The sequence below is a fragment of the Squalius cephalus genome (genome assembly GCF_949319135.1).
Source record: "Squalius cephalus genome assembly, chromosome: 2".
NCBI lineage: Eukaryota > Metazoa > Chordata > Actinopteri > Cypriniformes > Leuciscidae > Squalius > Squalius cephalus.
In genome coordinates, this window is record NC_137123.1 from 52,304,518 (window position 1) to 52,326,245 (window position 21,728).

Below are 21,728 nucleotides of genomic sequence, written 5' to 3' on the forward strand. Positions count from 1 at the left end.
AACGATGTAGCCTAACTTGCAGTTGATGGCCGTCGAAAATAAATCAATGAATGATTCACTGAATCATTAAACCAAAAAAGATTATTATTATTATTAATTTTTACAGAAATCTAAATGAGAGAGTGACAAGACTTTTATAGGAAGAGCTAGGCTACATTAGATCACATGGCTTGTTTGGCTGTAAAGAGGCGTGCACAACAATGGATCACCCTACTGGACGTTGAATAATGAAACATTACAACATAAGTTGTGATAGTCTTTTCTTCCTTGTGATGTATATTTGAGTAAAACGGCTTCTCGAACAAAAAAAAAATGTTGGGTGCGATTTGATTTTGTCCATCAGAAATTAATTTGTGGTTTTATACTAGATGTCTTCAGCTTGAAACTAATTGGTGTATGACATCAAAGTACCGCGAGACTCTGTGAGTGCTATTAGAGAGCAGGCTCCATAATATGCTTTCGAATCGTTCTAGTGGTACTTTGATATCATACACCTATCGGTCTGCACAGTGCAGCTTCAAGTCGAACACACCTATTGCTGTGATCTCATGTGAGTGACAGGTTGCACCAGTAAACACATCATCAGAGAAGAGATGTCATTGAGAGAGAGGGGGGAAGTTATTTTGATTAAAGATTACGAGGGCACATGAATTATTATTTTTTTTTTTAATAATTATATGCACAGATAATTTATAATATAGCCTATACTGCAATATTCCATTAAAAAAAATATCATGGTCACTTTAAGTTAGTAGCGTGAATTCTTTTAGCTTTTAGTGTAGACACATTTCCTTCAGTTTATCTAAGATTACTCTTCTCTCCTGCCTATTCTTCCCCAACATGATGAGCAGACAGACATTGAGTTACCGTGAAGTGTTTTGCTGAGGTGGCAAAGTTTCTGTGGAATTTAATGTGCCTCCGTCCACTGCAAAGAGAACGAGTTCAAGAGTTCAGCCTATTCCTTATACATTTTTATCACCCTGATTATACAAAGTGAATTAACTTTACAGTATTTCTGAGGTTTCAAAGTGGGAGGGGTGACATTTGAGGACATGGAGGAAAATATGGCATGCGAACTGGGAATCAAATGGTGATTGCCTTAATTTGTTCAAATAAATCTCACGCTGAAAAGAGCTATGAAAGGGTTTCAGGTGCTGTCAATTGCTGTGAGGATGACATTCTTATGATATGAAGACACATCTGAATGATGAAAGGCTTGAGTGACAGTAAATGACTGTAGAAAACTGATCCTGATTATGTCTAAAGCTTCCAGCATCAATTAGGAATATCTATTTGAAATGCATTAGATTTTGTACATCGGATATGCGTTTGAATAATGAGGAACAGAAGACTAATGACTTCCTTCATACCAGACTCACTCATAGATTAAATATATTTTGATCTGAAAATTAGATTAGTTTTCTCAAGAGAGTGGCAAGCTCTTTTGTAAGAGACCGATCTAATGGAGTGCAGACTCACAGGGAAGATTTATTATGGGCTAAACTCTGTACAACAGCACTGTTCTTGCACTAGAACCTTATAAAGGGGCCGTTTACACAGGACGCATTCTTGTGTTCACCAACAGTTGATACAAAACACACGTGTCTTGAGGATCGGTTTAAAAAAAGTTAAACCTTTAAAAAAAAAGTTAAAGCATCTTTTGCAGCGATTTTTGTGTGAGCATATCAGTGAATACCCCTGGCCACTCGGTGAGTTTCACGTCTTTGTAAACGAAAGTTTAATGTATTTTAGGAAGGAGTGTTCCAGTGCACCTATACACCCAGTCTACTGGTGGGGGGGAAAGCGAAAGAAACCTAAAATTCTCGGGACAGCAGCATTTGTCCAAAATTTAATCTTAACCGTTCTATTTCATCAGAAACGATCTGTAAATAGGGCTTTAAGTGTAAAATACCGAACTTGTCCTTTAAACTGTTTTAAACTTTTTTTTTAATCAGAATCTATTTGAGGACCACTTGGAATGCTTCATAACAATCTGGGCTGGTCCCTGAAGTTCAAGGTTGAAAGTTTAAACACTGCAAGGTGTGATTCTTGAATTATACCCATTGTGACCTTGAAAAAAAACTAAACCTCAGGCAGCAGAAGGAACATCCTGTAACTTAGCATGACAGCACCACATGAAATCTGCGTCTATACCACCTTCCCTTGGTCACTGAAAAATAAAGACATAGTCTTATAATGATCTGCCTATACATAAAATACAGTTACAGTTATATAGTTACTTGATGTTAAAGTGCTACTGATTTGTGTATAATAAGTGCGGTCTGAAGTTTGTAATGACCTGTTCTATAATTGAGATGGTATACAGTTGTCCTCTCCCTGGTCGTCTCCTATTATTTGGTGTTCCAACTGGTTTCAGAGGCAGGCTCAGGGAGGAGGGTTCTGATTCCCTTGTCCACCAATCACCATCACCAACAGCCACCGCCATCTGCTTCACCTGTCTCCTGCAGAGATTCATACACACGCTCACTAACTTAATGAGAGTAAACATCATCGCCTGCTAACTCATTATCACAGAGAGACTGCGACATCATGTAGAAACTGATAACAAACTCCCTTTATTGCAGGGGTTTAGCTGGTTTATCGAGGTGCCATGACAATTTTGTTCAGGCTTGCATTCATTAATGCACAACCACTTCTTCGATATATATATATATATATATATTTATAAATAAATGCACAAGTAAAGATAATTTCTAATTGAATGAAAAACGTAAAAACTTGTCACAGTTCCCTAAGAGGGAACGAGACGATGTGTCATGATGTTGTGACGCTATGGGAATGCCCCTGCGTGAGCCAGTGTCTGAAGTATGTGTGGGAAACGTACCATCAGCACGTCACCAAAGACCATAAATAGATGCCAGAAACATGCGTCACCAGATTGTAATTGTCTGAAGGAATATGTTTTCAGGCATTGCATGAAGTATGGAAGAAACATTTACAGAAACTTACATAACCTGAGACATTCCCTTTCAAGTGGAACTCCATGCTGCGTCATGACGTTGTGACGCTATGGGAACGTTAATACCCACATCGACATACTGAAGGCATGCCTGACCAATCAGGTTGTGAAGTATGGACAAGCACAAAACCCATGGTCTAAGAATAGTTACCAATTGGAGACAAACCTGGGGTAAACCATCAAATGCAAATAATAATAAGAGGATGTGTTTGGTAAATAGGCTCAAACATGAACCTTCTCCAAGAAAATTACTGTAATATGTCATATATTGCAGAAAAGTGCATACTGTATACCGTCTGGAGCAATTAGAATTATTTTGATATTGCAAACGGTTGAAGAGTTATGGTAACATGAATACAGCTTGGTTGGATGTGTCGGCGTTGACATACCCGGTTTAAAAGGGTTAAGGGAAATGTAACATATTCTATGGCCCCTTTCGCCAACAGAGAATGCTGCTCCTGTACTAAGAATAGAGCTTGATCCCGCTTCACAAGAGTGGTACTGTATGCACTCCATTGAATCAAGGAGGTCAAAAGCCTAACTGAATTCTGTAACCCTTTTTGATTGTATGCAGAACCCATTGAGATAAATTTGGAAGAAGTTTCCACGCTGCCAAATGTTCTGAAAGAGTTAGTTTCTCGACTTCGACTTGCAACAGGGAGGAACATTGTTCGGGGCCCTCAAACAGCATAGTGACTGGAAACTGCCAAACTTCGATCATCAGAGATTCGTTGAAGCAGGAGTGCCTGACCAGCTCAAGGGTGGCGAGTGCCTGAATACACTTTGATATTTCTTTTTGATCTAACTGCGGGTACCCCACTCCATGGAAATGACAGCAGCCATAGCATGGCCAAAGGAACGGTCAATAGCCTCACCAGAGTCCAAGTCATTGAGCAGGTCAGCCTGGTACACTTGGAGAATGGCTATAGTGTGCAATGACGCAACAGCCTGACACGTGTGCTTTGCCCACAAGGCCGGATGTCACTCAGCAAGGCCTCAAAGGCAGTGTGGGTTCCTTTAAAGATGTAGCTGCCATAGGGGACAACTCGCGAGTGTCTCTTTGGCCCACGGCATACCCATATTCCCCAAGCCCCACGATGGAGGCGTAATTTCACATTAATGGAACATGGACTTGATCCAAGTATTTTCTACTCAGGGCCTCAATGCCTCAACATGGAGGTCCAGAAAGAATGGCAGATCTCTGTGAGGCTGATGACTTGCCCCACTAGAAAGAAAGAAAGGGATAATCTAATTTAGTTTTCTTTACTTCTTTCTTCTCCTCTGGCCATTGTAACCCTAGTTTGTCTACAGCGCAAGTCACCGATTCTAACAACTCATCAGATGAACAATCTAATTTCGATGTCGTGCAAGTGTCGCTCGTGGCAATTTGATCACCACCGATCTCTTCAGAACCCGTGGTAATAAAAAGTAGGTCCTAGTCCGGATCGGAAGAAATCGCTAAGCGAGCTTTCGAATCCAGAATGCGGTCCTTAGAAACCCCATGAAGCCGCGTCGCAGAGGCAGAGGCGGGACCTGAGCCACAGGGTGCAGACACCTGACTCCCATTGCTCGTGAAGAGAGCCAGACAGGAGCAGAGTTTGCTCAAAGTGAGCTTCTCATAATGAGGGTAATCAGCTCCCCCAAGAGCCGATCAAGCATGCTCCGCTCCCAAAAGAATGACACAAACATCATGTTCGTCATCCCTGGTGATGTAAAAAGAGCATGGCTGAACACACTGCTTGTAATTCTTTTCTCTTTCCAATACAGACAGTAGACAAACTTCTTTTCTTTTTCTTTTAAATAAACTCCTAACACACAGGGACACAGAGTTCCCTCACACACACAAACCAATGGCTTCCTGAAGACAAAGAAGATGGTGACGTGTTTCTGGTGTATATCTATGGTCTCGATGACATGTTGATGCTACATCACCTGGCCACGCTGTAGCCAATCATAATTGGCATTTCCCACACATGCTTCAAACACTGGCTCACGCAGGGGTGTTCCCATAGTGTCACAACATCATGACGCAGTGTGGAGTTCCACTCGAAAGGAATCCAAAAAATCTATTTTAAATCAACGAAATAAGGCAAAAATAGTATCAAAATGTTCTTCATTTGTTGAAATGAGCATAAGCATAATTAACTTTACATCCGCGATTTTCCTATTCAACAAATTTGAATATTTCTATTTAGTCACAACAACCTTAAGTTATGTGATTTTTTTTAATGTTTAGTAATGTTTAGCAAAATATACAAAAATGCATTCATGTTTTAATGAATGTGCAGATATGGATAGAACAATTCTGAAACAGATGTAGCATTTCATGCTACATGAATTTTACTCATAATCTCTTCCATGCTTTATACAAGACATAATGCAAGAGATTATGGATAGACCATAAACTCACTGACACTAGGGAGGTGTGAATGAAAGGGTATTATGCTGCAGGGGGTCTCTGATGATGATTTCAGGGGCTTAGAGGCTAGATTTAGAGTCTAAAAACCGGATAGGTGGAAGATGAGAATCTGGTCTCTGAGGATGTTTAACTGCAGAATGATTCCTTAATGGCACCAGCGAGACAAGATGGAGGTTCGCTGGAAAAAAAGGCAATTAAAAAGTAAACACACATTTGTAGTCGCACACACTCCCTGATCAGATCCGGCAAAATAAATAGTCTTAAACACATTCATCTTCAAAATAAAGTACAAAACACTGCAAACAATCAGAGGAATTCATTTCCTAGGATATGCAGTGGAAAGAAATGCAGACTCAAACTCATTTTATCCACTGCAATGACATATCACAATGCTACAAAATAAATTATGTAGAAGACTCTCAATACAAACGACATAGAAAATCAATTGGCACCAGCAGCTATGTGCTTTAGCTGCAGGCTGATGACAGAAGAGAGCAGGATGCAAACAAGCCAAAGAGCCCAGCGGCTGTCTGAAACAGAGCACAATGGAAAGCTAAGTAAAATTCACTCCATCTTGTTCCACATGAAAGATGCCTCCTAAAGCGAGAGAGTGAGAAAGAGAGAGAAAGGCCCTCATTAACTGAAAAGGCCAGATACGCACTGGCCCAATCTTTCCTCAAGGAAAAGCTGTGGACTCTTAGTAGACTTTCCAGCACTCAGGGATTAATGAAGATTGCAATCTAACACTTAAAGGTTTTGCACTTAAACCATGACCTCTTCACTCTGCATCAGCCTGAGCTTTCTACAAATGTGTGTGTTACCTGAATAGGTTAGTTGTGTCAGGGACAGAAGCTGTTGAAGCTGTAGAGTGTAATTTATGCGCCACTAAGGGAACCAAACGAAATTGGAAAAATAATGACCTGTTTCCCAAACACTACTGTCCCTTTCCGCTCGGCCTGCCATTGTTTAGATGAAAGCAGGTAATTCTGCTTCAAACTCATGCAAGACTGGAACAGAAATCAGCTTACCTGTGAGTGACTTAGTTTGGTACTGTTCCTAGCTGAGAAAAGAGAAAAGGGAGATTTTAAGGTCAAATAATAGTGTTTAAAGCCAATGTTCCGATGCCCACCATTTTCTATCCCAGCTTAATATGCAGAGACAGCTAAATAAGTTTAATTTATTTATAAAGCACATTTAAAACAACCTTGGTTGACCAAAGTGCTGTACAAGAAATATCTAGATCCATCCCCAAAATAAAAATAAACATTCACAAGACATTAAATGCACAAGAGTACAAATAGTTTTTTAAAACACTTCTTAACTCAGACACTGTGGATGCTGTTTTGATAGATGATGGCAATTTGTTCCATAACCTGGGGCCAGCTACTGCAAATGCTCTGTCACCTCTGCATTTCAGTCTGGATCTGGGTACTCGTTGTAGATGATTGGTCTGTGATCTGAGCAATCTGACTGGTTTGTGTTCCGTAACCAACTCAGTAAGGTATTGAGGAGCGAGATTGTTTGATGCTTTATACACAAACAGCAAAACTTTAAATTCAATACGATACTGAATAGCCAGTGCAGTGAATGTAGAATAGGTGTGATGTGCAGCTGCATTTTGGACCTGTTGAAGTCGATGAATAGATGAAACAGGCAGCCCTTGATATAGTGAATTACAGTAATCAAGCCATGATGAAATAAAAGCATGAATTACGATCTCAAAACTCTTCCTGCTTAGGAATGGTTTAACTTTCGCTAATCTTCAGAGGTGGTAAAAACTGGAACTGACAACTGTATTAATTTGTTTGTTAAATTTTAGGCCACTATCCAGTGTAAAACCCAGATTCATTGCAACAAAAGAACAATATAAAGTGAGAGAACCCAAGTCAACATTGCTCAAATCAGTTTTCTCAGTAGGCCCAAACAGGACAATTTGAGTTTTGTCATCATTCAAATGGAGAAAGTTATTGTTTAGCCATGCTTTCAAATCTTGAAGACAGTCCATCAATTGATTTATGGCAGACCTGTCATTGCACTTAAATGGTATAAGCTGCGTGTCATCGGCATAGCAATGATACGAAACACCAAATCTTCTAAATATAGAACCCATGGGTAACATGCACAGAGAAAACAGAAACGGTGCTAAAGTTGAACCCTGAGGGACACCACATAAAACATGTGCTACAGAAGAAGAATGCTTCCCTATATTTACTCTTCTGTTGGACAGGAAGGACCGAAACCAGTCGAGTACAGTGCCTCTTATACCAATGCATTGCTCCAAGCGAGACAGCAGGATACTGTGATCAACAAAATCAAACGCAGAGGTGAGATCTAACATCATTAAAGCCATGTATTACCAGCATCAGTGGACATTTTAATGTCATTAAAAACTTTCAAAAGGGCAGTCTCTGTTCTGTGTTAGGTTTTAAAACCAGACTGAAAAATATCTGAAATACCATTACTATTCAAATAATTTTGTAGCTGCATAAATACAATTTTTTCAAGAACTTTTGATAAAAACGGCAGGTTGGAGATTGGTCGAAAATTTGAGTAAACTGCAGGATCAGGCGAAGGCTTCTTTAGGATCGGTGACACTGAAGCTAATTTAAAGCAATCTGGAACTGTCCCTGTTAAAAGACAGTTGTTTATTATCATTACTAGATTAGGACCAATGGTGTCAAAAATTTGTTTTACAAATCGTGAGGGCAAAACATCGTGGGGAGAAAAGGTGGTTTTTAATTTTAGAGCGATTTCTTTACATGTCTGTAAAGAGACTAATTCAAAATGGATAATATGGGGCCTGGAATAGAATCTGATTGTAGATAATTGAACCCGTGCATTTTTAACTTTGTCTAGGAAATACTTAGTGTCACTAGTGACAACATCAGCAACAGATAAACCATAAGTCAATATCAAATCTAATGTATGACCAAGACTGTGAGTGGGACCGTTTACCCATTGTACAAAGTTTAGTGAAGATATGAGGTTTAAAAAATCCTTTGCTAAGGCATTGGCTGCACAACAGACATGAATTAAAATACAATCGTATTTAGTCAGAATGTCCCCCATAAAGTCAGCAAATTCTTCAATAAAATTAGTCGTTCAAATTAGTTCAAATTAATCAACTGAACCTCAAAGCTTGTAGGACTAGCGGTAGTCAGCAGTCTGCATTGCAAGTTATTTTTAAAAACAGTCACAAGACCTCCTCCTCGACCTGTAAGACGAGGGGTATTAAAACATTCTAAGTTAGTTCAGAGTTCAGCACTAGTTCAGAGAAAGGACTTAGGTCACCTGAATGACTCGGTCACAAAGAAGAATTCCAGATCATTTGAAACGATGAAGTCGTTGCAGACAAAAGTTTTATTGACCAGGGAGCGAGCATCCTGAGCTGCGGAGATTCTCGTTGAACTTGAGACGATCTGCGAAGCGAGCGCAGATAACGATGGTCGGCCTTCCTTCGCCAAATCCGAGGGGAATTGTGTTGTGGAGATGCGTTGTGCATTGTGTTATTTAATTACTAATTAAATAAGTAATTAGTAGCAAACAAATAACTAATCAATCAATCAATCGTTGACACTAAATTTTTTAATATGATGCTTCTTGTCATCTGAGCATAACAAAAGTTGGTCATTTAAATAAAAAAAATTATAATTCTATAATGTTCACATAAGAAAGCTTACTCTTACTAGGAAAATTAGCAAACTAGTAATTAGTGAACAGTAACAATAAATAACTACATTAGCAAGGCTGTAAATATCGTGTAGGTAATTGTTTAAGAATCTGAAAATATAGCCTATATAATACTAGTTCATCACTAATATGTTTAAAATTACATTTCTTGTCATATGAGCATAACAAAAGTTCATTTAAATAAAAAGGCCATTTAAATAATAATAATAACAATAATAATAATAATAATAATTCTCACAGTTTTCCCACAATACATTTTTTTGTTGCGCACCATTTTTTTCTGTTCTGCTACAAACTATTAAATCGGCATTATCAAACAGCATTGCATAACTGTCTCACTCAAGTTGGCTGGAAATAAAATTGATCACATGTTCAGGGTCACCATTATAGTGTCTTCAATTTTGATTATGTTTTTACGAGAAAAGTAAGCTGAGCTCTTAAATGGCTGTCATATCCTTACTTTGGTGGGAAAATATACTTCTTGAAATTTTAATAACTAAACCGAAACTAACAAACTAACCAAAGAGAATGGTTATTAATAAAAACATAGAATTAGCACAAATGTCAACATTTCCAGACAAAAAGATGGAGAGATCAAGATAATGTAGAATCGGAATGCAAGAAAAATAGAGAGAGGCCGAGGAAAGAAATGGGAGATTAGAGGCAAATTGAAGAGAGATGCTATGTGTCTAGTGCAGGCAAAAAAACTCCTCCAGATGTTGTATGTGCTGTTGTATGACTTTGAATGAATGTGTACACATGTGATTTATGTAGTCTAGCTCTAATATATCTCAGTACTTCCACCCTGCCATCACTCACACATGCTGCTGATTGGATATTATAATTAGACAAACTGAGATACAACCTATGTCAGGAGTTCATCAGTGTCAGTGTCTATATGGAATGTGATAATTCAACACTGAAGACAAACAGAAGCAACAGCACTGCCTTCTGTTCCACCAATTCACACTAAATTAGCCATGCATTAACATAGGGACTCCATTAGCCATAGACAGGAAGTTGATGAACCTGTTAGTGTAACGGAGGCAAGCTAGTAGGAGCTGTGCGAGTAAACCTCACTCCCCTGGCCTCAAGAGGCGCCCTAGCGACTGACACTATAGGCTGTTGTCTTTAGCGTATTGTTAGCATGCCCGCATCCCATGCTGGAGACGCTGGTTCGAATCCCGCTCGAAGCGGTGTGAGTAGAACAGGATGGGAGTGAGGTTTAGGGGGGTGAGTGTAACAGAGGCCAGCTAGTAAGAGTTGTGTGAGTAATCCTCACTCCCCTGGCCTCAAGAGGTGCGCTAGAGGCTGCGTCCTTGTTAGCATGTGCTCCTCCAATGCCGGAGATGATAGTTCGAATCCTGCTTGGAGCGGTGCAAGTAGAACTGGAAGGGATACATTAGTACAAAAAATCTTGAGGCCCTAACAGCCAATAAATAAATACATAAAAATACTTGTTAGGTAAAGGTTAAGGTTAGGTTGCACATCACCACATTTTTAATTGATTCTCAAATGGCACGGATGAATCAGTCTCACTAAATCTCTCCTCTCCACGAGCCTACTCTGCTTGGTCTACCACTTACAGCGTTTGTTGGAAGCTAAATGCCCATCACCATAACTGAACTTAAGTTCAGGAGGCTTCCTCAGACCTCAACGATTGTTACATCGTCAAAGTAACAAACAGTAACAATGACGTCAATTTTACCATATCAATCCATGCGCAAATCTGATAGTGAAACATGGGAAGAACTAACTATTCAGGACAGGAGTCAACTTAATCTAAAGAAATAATTGAAAAGAATATAATTTTTGTATGTCAATTACGCCACCTAGGGACTTACACCCCAGGAACTCACTATAAGCCACAGGCTTTTATCTACTCAAGGCACACAGGTTTGTTATCAACAAATAAATGGTTGGAGACATGTTTTCCCCAAGAGTAAAAACTTCAGAAAACAACAGCAAATGGATCAAACGTTCGATAAAAAAAAAAAAAAAAAAAAAAAAAAAAAAAAGGGATAAAAACTCCCTTATTCACTCGCACTCTTAAAAGAATTAGATACACAGAACAGAAAACAAAGTAGAAAGTAAATCAAAATAAAATAAATAAAATAAAAAAACAGTCAAACCGGGAGGAAAGAACTCCCTAGTCACTCAAATAAACTCGCGCCAAAGAAAGTAGGGCTCAACAAAACGAAGGAAAATAAATTACATAGATAATCCATCTACCATTCATCCTTGTTGAGTTCATTCTTAGCCTTCTCAGGGTTTGACCATAATAATTTATTCCACTGCTGGGAATTCATTTTAAAAATGAAATTTCAAGTAATTGGTGCATGTAGGAATGCGAGCGAACAGATGATGGTGCTACATTGTGGACGTCTAGTGGTTGTTGACCCTCACATGGAGCACTGAGTGACTTAATATTCTGACTTCCATTATTCCTGAGTTTCCATGACAGCCCCCTTACCAGAAAATGATTAACAGTAATGAGCTCAGTCCCTGTGGATGTAATTGTGAATGAAATATTGCCATTATCCTCCACGTTTTTTATGAAATGTTTCAAGATATGTTTGAGGAATCATGGACTAATAAATCATGCATGATCAGGGTTATTCCTGTTATGCAGTACCTTTTGAACTTTCTAATAAAAAAAAAAAAAAAAAAAAAAAATAGCTTTAGTTTTGCTTTAAATAAAATGTTCAATAAAAGGGTATAGAAGACTTTCAGATATTTGATGATTTCTGTATTTTTTTTTAAAAATCTAAAATGGCTAAGTGTTTTAGAGTGGGACAAACCAAATAAAACTACAAAACATCACAGACTTCAAACATCAAATTCATTGCTAATACTTGGCAGTGGAAACGCGGCTACTGATGTTTGTGACGTCAAATGATGTCACATCTTGGGGGATGATGTCATTAAGGAACCTGCTTTAAAGGGGACATTCCTAAAAAAACTAAAAACTAAAAAAAAAAAAAAAACAACGAATAAGATAATGTAAATGAAATGAAACAATTATCAATTAAACCAATATTCTCAAGAAAATATATTTTGAAAAGTGAATATATTTAGGAATATCTTCTAATTAATCGATATATTTAACCCTCTGGTGCTGTCCGGTCATTTTTGACTGAAAGTATTATGTTTTGGATTTTTACATTTGTTCAACTTCATGGGAATGGTATGTGTTTGTTAGTTTCGTTTTCATGGACTCTTACTTTATTTTCATACATCACATGTTTTCCTTTGTCTGAATTTTCCCACCACTCATCTGTTTTCATGGACACTAATCCTCATCACAGTTTTTTGTCACTTAGTTCATCACCATGTGTATTAGTTCCTCACCTTCATTGTTTGTCGGGTCTCATTTTGCGTTAGCGTTTGTAGATAGCATTGGTATCTCCTGTTGGATGTTTATTAAACACACACACACACACAAATCAATGACATAATTCAAAAAGGTTAAATGGTCCTGAAAAGAAATAGTCACACTTTAACTGTTCACGGTCAAAAATGACAGCACTGAAAACGAAGAGGAAGCGGATTTCATCTAATGGAAACATTTGGTACTGCACCCAAACAAACTCTTACTGAAAGCTCAATTTTTGAGTTATCAACCTTAAATTTGGAACTCAACTTGTTTAGATTCATGGCTTTGATTTGATTACATTTAAGAGTAAAACATGTTTTGGAAAATATATATTTCAAAAATAGTATTTTATGCATTTTTTAATAATGATAAACTTAAACGTCTATAATCTTAAACAGCAATAATCTGCCAAGAGTCTTCTTTCAAAAAAAGAACAAACTTAAGTCTGTGCTCCAAAGCATTCAAGATTTACGACAGTTTAAGTTTTTCAAGTCTATGAAAAATGGTTATGCTCAAAAAGTTACTTACAGGTAAAACATGGATTATAACTATTCCATAAATATAATTCAGTATCGTAAAATCCCCAAGAAATAAGATTTTTGACAAGGTCGTACGAAAACGTATGAAGGTCCACCCCTAAACATAACTGTCACTGGGGCGTAGGCAGAAAATGTACGAATACGATCTAGGCCAATTCGCCAAAATGTAAAATAGTTATGAATTGCCATGAGATTGTATTGGATTATACAAAAAATACACATACAAATGCAATGCTGGACTTTGTGCTCAAGTGTGTGTGGTGGGAAGACTTTCACCCTTTCCAGAGGGTCACTGGGAACAGAATCCAAGCGAGTATATGGCAATATCTGTGATGACTATGGATCTAATCAAAAAGAAAAAGAGCGTAACTGTTTAGGCTAGTAATGATCAAGCACGGTCAAAATTGGAATTCACAGTTTACAGAGACTGAGAGTGCTTTGAAACCTAATGTGGGTGGCAAATCTAATGCCAGAAAACACTGGAAGCATTTCAAGGCACTGTAGGGTATTTTGAAAACTATTTTTAAAAAGTAATCTGGTAAGTAGTGATATGTTAGAGAATGTCTTTCATATATTCAAGCTCTGTGGGCTACTTATCTCCCTCACACATGTTACATCCAAACTGGAGCCTCTAAGCAAAGCTGTCTTGCAATCCTAAAGGAAGGGTTTGCTGGCTTTTCAAAGTGTCACAAATGTTTGCTCTTCTCAAAAGGATCCTTTGGGTAGAGAGAGCGTACGTTCCTGAGTCTGTGCTGAGTGGCAGCTTAATGGATGTCATAGGAGATTCCAGTAGAGCCTCCATTCACATATATAGCTAGAGAAAACTAAAGCACATTGGGACTAGCATGATGACATATGTTCACAAAAACCCCATTATGACCTTAGTGAATAATACGACACGTTCCCCAGATGCACACCAGTCAGTTCACATCCAGGAAAACCAAGCTTAAACTCCTCAGTTTATTGGCTAATAACAAAACTCTGTTTTGTTTCTGGCAGTCTGAATTAGAATCAGTTAGTCATGTGGTTTAAAAATAGACGGTTTCACAGGGAAGAGCCCAGACATGTTCGCTCTGAATTACAGAGCTCTTTTCAAGCTCCCATATGGCTCAGCATATGGACATCTCTCTTATAACAGATCCCCTGTGTAGATATTGCCTGTTGGCACCGATCAGCGACCGGGTCCCACAAGTCATAACCTTCACCGTTACGACAGACAAAGCAAAGCTGTTTTCAGGTCAGCCAGAAGGTCGGTCACGTAAAGAGCATGCATAAAAAAGACTTGCACATTTTTGACGTGTTTCTTTTGACGCCATGCAAAACACACACTCAATTTTAATATGCAATCAGTGCCTGAGGCATAAAGTAATTTCCAAATAATGTAGCATGCACATTAGAAATATACAACAGTTTGAAATAAAAAAAAATACTATACATTTTTTACAAAAGTATTGATATGCCCGAATGCAAGTGCATGTATGTTATATATTGGATATTAACTATAACTTAAAGTTTAATATGTGTACAAAAAAAGAAGTGTTCAGAAACAACTGCTAATTCTGATTCTCTGAAAATTATTCACTTTGTGAAAGTGACTCTAGTAATGAAGTGCATGATAAAACGTGTCAGATTTTTCACTAAGCCAAGAGCTGAAATCTCCAAGGTTTCATTTCAAAGTTTTGCTAAGTTTATTCTTTCAAACAAAGATCAGCTTTGAATGAGTCGTATTGTATTTTTCAACACTTCTGGAACTGGAACGGTGGTCTTCGTTGTTTTATTAAAGCTCTTCAGTTTCAAGCTTTATTCTATGCCATATCAGAAATAGGCTGCATAGAAAGAAATATTGTGTAGTCACTTATTTCATACACTTTAACCCACAGTATGCAGAGGCCAATATATAAAGAGATAGTTTGACCGTTGCAAATACTTTCATAATGTATTCACTCTCAAGTCATTCACTATGTCAAAAGATAGTTTTCAAGGAACACAACATTGGACACCCCTGACTTGCATACATAAATGCATACAGGTTTTTAATGACATGAGGGTGAGTAAATGAAGAAAGAATTGTCATTTTTAAGTGAACTATCTATTTAAGAAAAATATTTTCAGAACTAATGGCAGGAACAGTAAAAATTCCAAACAGCCCATATTTCAAGAATCAGTGACTGGTTTGCCAATGCACAATGACCATGCAATGGCAAAGCACATTGGTTTTAGCACTGCCAGTGTATTGTAAGATGTTCTCATTGAGATATAAATATGCTAGCCCTAGGCAGAGATTAAATCTGTTGTTTGGTGTCATGCTTGGTAGATACATCAGCCTTCAGGACCCGGAACAAGCCTTTCTCAAGCGTATATCATTTCCGTGTGAGAATCCGTGTGCATGGGACCCTGAAAATGAAGGTATTACTTCCTTTCCAGTAAGTGTGTTATGTGCTGTGGTGCAAGAAAAGTAACCGAGAATCATTCTGATAGCTTGAGCTCTCTTTAATCAAGACATCTTAATTTCTCTCCAACACAAGCTTTGAGAATCTGAAAGGATCTCAACAGAAACTGGACTTCATATTGCTTAAAGGTAAATTGCCTTACTAAATTTCTAGAAAATGTGTCCTCTGGTGAATCAATAAAATATTATTAGTGTAATCTGGCAGCTATTACAATACTAAAATGGAATATTACTTTTTTATTTTAGTATCGATTGACCACACATTCATATTCTTCACAGTAGGTACAAATTGTTTACAAAAACGTTGAAGATGAAAGAAAAATGATGGTTACCTTTACTCATATTTTCATATTATTATTATTATTATTATTATAAGTTTTAGAGGTTAAAGATAATAGATGCCCATCCTCAAAGACACCACACATGAATATAAAGTAGGTACATAATGGATTCCCTGCACAACGTAGTCAAATAAAGTTTTGTTCAAATTAAATACATTTTTCAAAAACATACTATTAGTAAATCAAGTCTGCAAATGCAGCACAACACTAGCATTGCTCCAGGCCTTTACAATATTATAATATTCTTCACAGACTACAGATAGCATAAACAGCAGAGTATGTACTAAGACACTGTGTACAGTGTATGTCAATAATATATATATATATAAAAGAAACTTAGTTTGGTCTGCCAAGTAAATCACATTAAAATTCAGGTTATATTAGAAAAAGTGCACAACACACACAAAGCCTTTCCTCCTGACTTTGCATATTTAGATTTTGCCTTCAAACTCACAAATTCACATCTTAGAGTATGTTTCTGTCATTGAAAAATGACGGCAGGGTTTTTGTCTATATTTGACCCAAACATACATACATTATATAACAGAGTCCCAAAAGATAGTACTCTGACCAATGAGAGGATAGTTTACTCACATGTGACTTGAATCTAAATGTTTTGGTGAGCTTTGAAGCGATGTCTTGTGAAAGCGAATCGAACCAAGAAGAAAATGCAACATTGTGACCCCCGAGGGTCATTACAATGGCCACCATATATCTCCTGTGGACTCTCTGTTGAAGTGATATCAGTGTGAATGAAATTGAGCAATGAGCTAAAACTCTCTAACAGCGTTCAGCCATACCTTAACGTTGCAATAGCTCTCTCTTGGGGCGAAGGTCTCCCGTACCGGTGAGAAAAATGGATAGTGCGCCGCTTCAGAAGCATCATTAATCACTTTTACTTCTGTGTTTACCTTTCCTGGTTTGTTTCAATTACTCTTAGTGGGTTCCAACTTCATGAGCCATGCTACCATTTTCCCAGAGTTAAGAAAACTATTCCCGGCTTGAATCATTCGGCAGAAGAGGAAGTAACAGTTGGTGACTGGGTCATTCCACGAAATTGGTGCCTTTTGTGTCCCTGAGAAATAATCAGACGTAGAATTACTATAACAACAAATAAATTTGTGATTTAAAAACATAATAGTACTATGTATTATTTCCTCAATATTACATTAAATTAAATTCATTTATATATTATTTTAAATAATTAAAATTGCATTTATGCTGATAAGGGTAAGGTTTTTGGCCTGTCCCTCCCTGTGATTGTTCTTTTTCAGCAGGACTTTTCATTTGCAAATTGAAGGCAAAATTATACATAAATCACATTTTCATATTGTTCTAAGTATAGTGTCACTGTTAAGCAATGTTTTGGCATAAATATACATTATTTTAAATAAAATATAAACCATTTTATCGGTGTCCCCTGATTTCATGTCATGCCTGTTACCCTCACCAAAAACCCCTTGTAAAATAATGGTACATTCCTGTGACATCACTTCCAGGAAGTTATATCATCTCTCAATCATTATTCCAACAGTTAAAACACAAGTTTGTTTCTCTCTCTCTTCTATAATACTCTATTTTGATGATTTATTAGGTATAACTGAGGTGGGGACACCATGCAATGTCAAAACTGTTATTGATTTTTAAAGTATAAATTTAAACAATTATTTATTTAACTTAATGTAATCAATATCTACAAGTAATATCCTTTCAAAGTGTACAACATGTGCTTTTGTGGCCTTGCCCTAATAGCTAGCAATTAGCAAATTAGCTTGAATTTGTCAAACCTGTTACTGTCAGGCCTGTTACTTTTGTATAGTAACGGGTATAGTAACAGGTTTTGACATGTGGGGTAACAGGGATGACATAGATTAGGTGTCACCTTAGCCACACTGTTTTTAAAGTTTATCTGTGTAAATTGCTAACATTTTTAAAGGTCATCCTGGGTGTTTTATTGAGCCAATGCCTATATCATTCAGAGTTGGTATTGCTGGTGCATCTGCATCTGGTTACCTTATTGCCTTTTGGTAAAATGTTGGCTCCTTTTATGTGTTGGTTGTTGTTGTTGTTTGGTTTTAATACTTCCAGTTGGTTTTAACATGTTAATGACCAGGAAAAGATGATTAGTCTCAATAAAACAATTTTTTTCCATAACTCATTGTCAATTCATCCATGTAAGTGTGATTACAAACAATAGCAGTAAGGTGACTGCAGACCCTCACCCCAATCTTGTAATGTTCAAGAAAGTGAAACCAAATGTTAGCATCTGTTTTCAGATGATCATAGAAAGACCAAGATCTGATTATCTTCCTTGCCTAATAATTGAACCAGATCAGTATATTTTAAGTTCTGTGAGGGGACATACTCACACAGACAAACAGATGGACGCATGGGTCTAATTACTCTAATTACAATACCCTTAAATCTTTAGATCTCTTAGAAATGTAATGTGCTTCACTAATACAACTATGTCAAGTAATACAATTTAAAAAGGTAAAACTTTACAAAATTGTGTAAACAAATATGTGCAGTGTACGCTGAAGAATGTGTGTCCTGTCATCCCTGTTACTCTGGTCATTCCTGTTACTATGATGTCAATCCTGTTACTGTCATTAATTTCATAAAAAATATAAAAATTATATTTGAAATGGCCTTCCAAGTTTTTCCATTGTAACCCTATCTATATTGTATTTTTGACAAAGCCCTTCTTTTAATACCTCTCTTGTAAAAATATATATTTTTCTTAATTGACATGTGGTCACCCTCCAAAATTTGTATGTTCTTGGTCATCTGAATGACAAATATAAGATTGAAAAAAAAAATCTAAATTTTGAAACAATTCCAGTGAAAAGAGGGACTAAAATACTGCTCATATATGTGAAAACTATAACATATTTTTAATTAAAACTATAGTATATAGTAACGCATGTGTCTGTAACAGGCATGACAAAAATATCAAAACATGAGGTAGATAAATAGTCATAAAATAAAAAATTACATAGCCTGAGATGGCACAATACGATTTCTTGTTATTTTATGCTGTCTTCATTTAATGGATATTTTAAAAAAATTGTTTAAACTTATTTTATATTTTAATTTTTCAAAGTTGAAAAGGCACTGATTTCGTGGAATGACCCGACTAATAACCATTGATTAAATTAAAAAAAGAAATCATTTGTGCACTTTAAGCTTGAATGCCTCGTGACCGGGAAAGATAGAGTCAGTGACCGGTATGGCTTCAGGGGGAAACTAGAAAAAGAAACCTGAAAAGACAAATCGCAGTCTGCAGACACATGAAAAAGAACTGCTGTTTCAGAGGCTGGCTGGGAATCTACACTGGGAAGATGTTAGATAAGATCTTTCTGAAGCGACTTCAAAGCATAAAAAAAATATTAGTGTGACAAAGAAAGATTTGAGAAAAAAATGAACATTTACATTGGAGATGTAATGGAACATGCAGCAGGCAGACTTACTGTGTTGATCTAGTACCAAGTCTAATAAAAGCTTAAAGGAACACTCCACCGTTTTTTCATATTAAACTATGTTATTCCCTTAACTAAGACGAGTTGATACACACCTCTCTCGTCTCAGTGCGTGCACTCAATCGCTCTGGCGCGCAGCGACACTTTGATAGCACTTAGCTTAGCCTAGCTCATTCATTAGGGACCAAACAGAGATGAAGCTAGAAGCGACCAAACACCTCCACGTTTTCCCTATTTAAATACAGTTACACAACCAAGTATGGTGACACAAAATAAAACGTGGTGCTTTTCTAAGCGGGTAAAAAGGATAACTATAATGTATGGCGGAATAGCACTTGGGACTCGGGAGCACTTCGACTCGGCGCAGTAAAAAGTCTCGCCTGAAAAATCCTCTCCCTTCTGTCATTAGAACCAACGTGACTTTTTACTGCGCCGAGTTTCTAAATAAAGAAGTAAAGCAATTGTTCTAGAATGTAGAATGTTTTCTACATGGCTACATTCAACAGCTACAGCTGTTCTTAGAGTTTATATTCTTTACCTGTGTTTAATCCCTGTGTCCTTGGTTGGTTCCCAACTGTTACTTATTGGTTGATTCAACCGTCCCACCTGTGCCTTGTTTTACACCTCATTGTCTTGTGTTTTTATAATACCCTGTTTGGTTCTGTATGTTTTCGTTGTTTATGGTGTTTTTTTTGGGGCTCCTGTCTGTATTCCTGAGTGCCTTATGCCGGAAAACACTACATGATTTTCAAAGTCGTCGGATTGCTTTTCTTCTCGCACTACACGACTGTCTGTGGTGCCAATAGTTGCTGTTGTGTGCATATATTGCATGACAGATCGGGGTCACACATTACACAATATTTCAAAAGGAAGAATTGCTGACAACTCTGTCTGGTCTACAAACTACATTTCACAGCCAAACACACAAAATAAGGGCTAAAATCTTGTAGTGTGTACCCAGAATTAGTCTTTTGTATGGATTATTAAAGTACACCGTTTTTGCTTAAATCCTCGCCTTATCTCTCTTGTCTTGGCAACCAGCCATGAAAAATGTAGATCAGGAAAGTCGAGGGTGAGAAATGTCAACACATAAGCTTTCAAACTAATTTTAATTTAAAATGTGAAATACATCTCAAGAATATATTAGTCTTTGATGCAAGGCTATTGCATTGACCATGTTCTTTTGCGCTGTCTCTTTCTCTTTCTGTTACGTGTTGGCGTCCTTGGTTTTAGTAGAACATAAAAGTAGTTCTCTTGACATTCAATACCAATTCTTTCCATTTTTCTGTACATATGTGATGCCATATAGTGGCTCCCAAAGTGACAAATCTCTCTTCTTGCAGCCATCACTGGCATGTCATCTGACATTAATGCCTCCAGATCTGAGGAAATGGCTCTAGATCTGAGAAAACCTCCTCACCTCAGAGGTTTGGAAATTTCATAAGAGCAGGGCTAAACTGATTCCAGCCGAGGCAACAGAATTAATGGAAATGGAAAAGGCGGATAATGTGGGGAGGAGGCCACGGCAAATGTTTTCAGTGGGACACTTTCTGTTGTGACAGCATATTTGCAAACAGAATTTCGGAGAAATGCAAACTTAAGGTGTATTAAATTCGAGCATGTGACACCTCCTAAGAGATTTCGCTGGATGGCAGACCCTTTTCACACTATGCCAGCAGAAAATTCTGTCTTTGACATTAAATTCTGACACATTGTGTGTTTCTGAGTGGTTTTAGTGAAGCTAGTCTTTTGCTATTAGAGAGATCCACAGCGTCACCAGACATGACTGGCAACTCCCTTGCATCTTCAACGGCCAATAACCAGCGCACCATATGAAAAGAGCTATAATCTATAATTCATCCCTGCTTCCTCGGAGTAGTTCCTCCTTCCTTCGGTTGAAGAGCAATGAAAACCAAACAACTTCCTTACACAATATGCAATTAGAAGGAAATCAATTCCCCCTGCCACATATTCACTGATGTATTGTATGATTATGCTAATTGGAGAATTATGGAAAGATCAGGACGGCTATAACGTCTCAGAGCAGTTAATGAGGAGCATGATTCCGAAATAGATCATACTTTCATCAGTGCACCTTGTCTTTTATGATCTCTCTGATATTAGGTGGCATACTAAAGACCTGTGGTAAACACTTTATAAATCAGTCTTTAATAGGTTTAAAAGATTTGACTGAGAGTTCATTATGATCTTCTCTTACTGACATTTTATCTATGTGTGTGATGACTGGCACTATGGAAAGAGCTTATTTCAGTCTTTCTATCCCTATTCTTTCTATTCTATAAGAGGTAACATCTTAAATCCGACATTTCAAATGTATATATGTATTGTGTCTCTTTAACCCTTTAACAGGCCATTTTGAGTTATGATATGCTGGTAAAAAAGATTTATTTTAAACACCAGAAGTGTGCAAAGCACTCGACTTGAACTTCCA

General features: G+C 37.4%; 1 protein-coding gene across 1 annotated transcript in view; it reads left to right on the forward strand.

Annotated features, from left to right (window-relative positions):
* mtmr7b (myotubularin related protein 7b) overlaps positions 1-21,728 on the forward strand; it is a 189,577-nt gene that overhangs the window by 128,075 nt on the left and 39,774 nt on the right. The window lies entirely within an intron of this gene.